The 4231-nt window shown below is 43.3% G+C and overlaps 1 pseudogene; it reads left to right on the top strand.

The window, feature by feature from the left end:
• The first annotated feature begins 648 nt into the window (after window positions 1-648).
• On the top strand, window positions 649-1501 carry LOC114212511 (small ribosomal subunit protein uS2B pseudogene; annotated as a pseudogene).
• The last annotated feature ends 2730 nt before the right edge of the window (window positions 1502-4231 follow it).

The raw sequence follows: 4231 nt of genomic DNA, 5'->3' as shown, positions 1-4231 counted from the left end.
CTTTTCCAGAACACCTATTGAAATGAAACAAAGGAATACATTTATAAACCTACAAGGTGGATGTAGTTTTGCAAGATAGAAGGTCACTGACTTAAGGAGGAGAGGCTTGGAACTGGAGGTGTAAGGTACTCTGCATAGTGGAAATGAAGCACAGTGCTGACAGGAAGATTAAATAAAAGTCTTTATCAGTGACTCCTCATTCCCAATTTTCCCCTCAGCCCAGTTTTTTGAAATTCCCATCAGCTAAACCTATGTCTCCCAAGATATTGGAGTATTCTTTTGAGAAATTAGATGGTCCCAGAGAAAGCCTCTATGTTGCCATTCACGGGTCCAAGAACAAAAAGTTTGGTTTGCCAACTTCTTATCACTTTACCCCGAAACCTACCGGTAGATAGAAATAAGAGTAGAAGTTTAGGGAAAGAGCTTTCCGAAACAAAAGTAAAATCTATTAATATGTTAGAGTTGTGGAGAATAAAATTGATGAACATTTGACAATTAAAAAAATCCAGTTGGATAGGTATAAAACCAAACATTTTAAAAAAGAAAGGCCATCTTTAATACCAGGAAAAGCAAGCCTTTCCTTGCTACCCAGAACGAGGTCCATGTGGTGTTGTTCTGAGTTCCTGTCATAGCTTAAAAACTTTTACAATGTTTGGAGCCCTTGCTGTCCTACAAAAGAAGGAGATGTCCTCAAATTCCTTGTGGCAGTACAACTTGGGTGGCACCAACCTTGACTTCCAAGTGGAACAGTACATCTACAGAAGGAAAAGTGATAGCTACATCATAAATCTGAAGAGAACAAGACTGAAGCTTCTGCTGGCAGCTCCGGCCATGGTTTCCATTGACAACCCGGCTGATGTCATGTCCATCCTCTAGGAATCCTGGCCAGCGAGCTGGGTTGAAGTGTGCTGCTATCACGGGAGCCACTCCTGTCGCTGGCCGCTTCACTCCTGGGACCCTCACCAGCTAGATCTGGGTCACTTTCTGGGAGTCACTCCTTCTGGCGGATACTGATCCCAGGGCTGACCACCAGCCTCTCAGAGAAACGTCTTCCGATAACCTGTCTACATTGCTCCATGAAACAGACTCTTTTCTGCGCTGTGTGTACATTGTCATCCCTTGCACCAACAAGGAGCTCCCTCAGCGGGTCTGATGTGGTTGCTGGCTCTGGAAGTTCCGTGCATACACGGAACATATCCTGTGAACTCTCATGGGAGATCATGCCTCATCTCTACTTCTACAGAGATCCTGAAGAGATTGAGAAGAGCTTGAAAATCACACTGCGGCCAGGGAGGAATTCCAGCATAAGTGGACTGCTGCAGGTCCCAAGTTTACTGCCACTCCACTGGAGGTCAGAGGCCGGTCTGCAGGTGAGCAGGGGCCCTCTGTGCCTACCCAACTGTTCCCTCTGGAACCCTTGAGCACTCAGCCTGCCGGGCAAGACTGGTCTGCGGCTCCCACTGTCCACACTACCAAAGGGGTAGGAATGGCCACTGAGTAGTCTAAGGCTGTTCTACGGACTTTTAAGCAGGAAATGGAAATAAGGGTGATGGAAATGAACAGTTAAAAAAAATACCAGGAAAAAAAAGGCTCCCCCCCCCCCCGCAAACCAAAGCTTCAAGAAAGGAAAGGAAACATAGTCATAATTGCAACTTGGCTCATCATTGAATAATATTTACAAGAGTCATAGTAATATCAATACTATTGTTTTAGCCAAAATTGTGACGTATTGCTTTGAGAGGATGGGAAATAGAGGAGGTAGGGGAAGGCATAAGATAGCTGAATGCTGATCTCCTATATGAAGGAGTCAACAGACACCTAAATGACATGACCTCTAAAGCTGAGATAAAAAGAAATTGAAGTAAACATATTATTTAGAAATACGGAAGCAAATATCAGATGACACAGCTGAAAGAATTGAAAGTGCTCAGGGTCACCTTCATGGAAATTAAATGAAGGCTCCCCTTTTTCAAGACACATAAACCTGTTAGGAAGTTAATGTAATATTCTGATTTTGTAAAAGCAAAAACAAAAAACACTGCTACCAGCAAGAAAAGAAACAATATCTGTGTTGTGAATACACCTGCTAGGTGATGCAGTGCACACCCTACACTCCATTGAGCTTGCTTCCAGGGAGCAGGGTGGGGTGCCCAGAGTGGGGAAAGGTGGGGCAGAGTGTTGCCATTTTTCTTCTACTGTTTGATTTAAAATAACAAAAAAACAAAAAACTATTACTCTGATGGCAAGGAAGGAAAGAAGGAAGGATGGAAGAGAAAAGCAAAAAGAAAGAGGGTGGGGGACTGACTTCATGGCTGAATAGAGGAGGTTCAGATAATGTCCCCAGGATCTGGCTCTGTGTCAGCAATGCAAGCTCTGCTGTTAGAATAAAAAAGAAAAAAAAAAAAAAAAAAGGCTCCAGCCTTCACATGCCATATTTCTAGTCTTGAGCAGGTGCACACTTTCTATGGGTGAAAAGTTGTGTGCTAATAAAAGATGTGTGCGCATCAGTTAAGGGCCAGGAGAGTCAGTGAAAGAAGACAACAAGAGTGGGAAAGAACTTTTATAGAATCAAATAGGAGTAGAAGGTTAAAAAGAAAATGTTTAAAATATAGCAGAAAAGTCAAGGAAAACAGAGATGGAGAAAAGAGCAGAGAATTGAAGAGGACATCGCTGACTTTGAAAGAACCGTACCATGGAACAGTGGAAGCCGAAGCAATCTATTGCAATAATTTACAAAGTCTGGTTCCTGGACCAGAAATAGCAGCATTACCTGGGAACATGCTAGAAATGCAAATTCTTGGGTCACACATTAGACCTTCGGCGTCAGAGACTCTGGACCTGAGGGTCTACCAATCTGTATTTTAATAAGACTTCCAAATGATTCTGAAGGATGCTAAAGTTTGTTGGCAGTGTATAATCGCTAGGTGATTGATACTGGAAAAGACTATCTCCTTTCCCCGTACAGAACATGTATTTGGAAAGCTCAGCAAAATCTGCAATAGCTGGAGGCATAGACTTGTGTACATTGAGTGTTCCGGGGGCCATTTTATTTCTTCTGTAGTTGGTATGAAATGTTTTGGATTTCAGAATCAGACTAGAAAATTTTACTTTAAACACATTTGATATTTTTAGTTGATGTAAGTAATAAGATTGCAGAAAGCTGGCTTTATCTTTATCTGATCCTTCCTCTGGCCTCTGAAGTTTGGGAGGAGAGCTGGTGTTTGGGTGTGTGTGTGGCAAGAACACTTGACATGAGATCTATTCTCTTACCAGAATTTTTTAAAATAATTTTATTTATTTATTTGACACAGAGAGACGGTGAGAGAGGGAACACAAGCAGGGAGAGCGGGAGAGGGAGAGGGAGAAGCAGGCTCCCTGCAGAGTGGGGAGCCCGACGTGGGGCTCGATCCCAGGACCCCGGGATCATGACCTGAGCCAAAGGCAGATGCTTAACAACTGAGCCACCCAGGCGCCCCTCTCTTAACAGATTTTTAAGTGTACAGTACACTATTGTTACCCGTGGATACTATATTGTACAGCAGATCTCTCGAACTATGCATCTTGTACAACAAACTTTATATCCATGAGTTTTTGGTTTTTACTACCAAGGATCCTTTTCCCCTTTGAGCAACAGCGTCCTACTTATGTTGGAAAACTGCCCCACCCCCATTCTTTCGATTCTTGTGGGAATGGGACTCTCGAGCATCATTCTCCCAACCTGCCCCCTCCTCCTCACAGTTGGGCCAGTTGGGTTTTTGTCTCAGTAGAACTTGAATCTTGAATGGTGACTGCAAGTGGTTGGGTACCCATCAGTCGAAACAGACTGTCTGTGACCTGGTTCCTAATCACTTTAGAGTCCTGCTCACCTTTCCTTTTGATTCTGTGAGTCACCCATTATTCTTCTAATACTTTTTTTTTTCCTTGTTAGCCAGAGTCAGATTCTTTGGATTATAACCCCAAAATAATAACCATCACAGGATAATATTCACAAAACTCTGTATCAATTGAGCCACACAAAATAGACCCATTTTTCAGTATTCAGCATTTCACTGGAGAACTATACCTCCTCCCATTCTTAATTTGTGGTTCTGATGAGACTGACTATGGCCCTCTGGCCCTACACATGAGAGTATCCCCTAGCCACAGGATCAGGGATAGAGTCGTCTCTGGGATTTTGCCGTCTGAAAGGAGGTGCCAGTGGTTCACTAGACTGCCAGCGCATGCAATGATG

The sequence above is a fragment of the Eumetopias jubatus genome, unplaced genomic scaffold (genome assembly GCF_037043125.1).
Source record: "Eumetopias jubatus isolate StellerSeaLion01/CBP00866 unplaced genomic scaffold, mEumJub1_p1.0 scaffold_6, whole genome shotgun sequence".
NCBI lineage: Eukaryota > Metazoa > Chordata > Mammalia > Carnivora > Otariidae > Eumetopias > Eumetopias jubatus.
The sequence above is the reverse complement of the archived record's forward strand: the minus strand, read 5'-3'. Positions and strand labels throughout refer to the sequence as shown.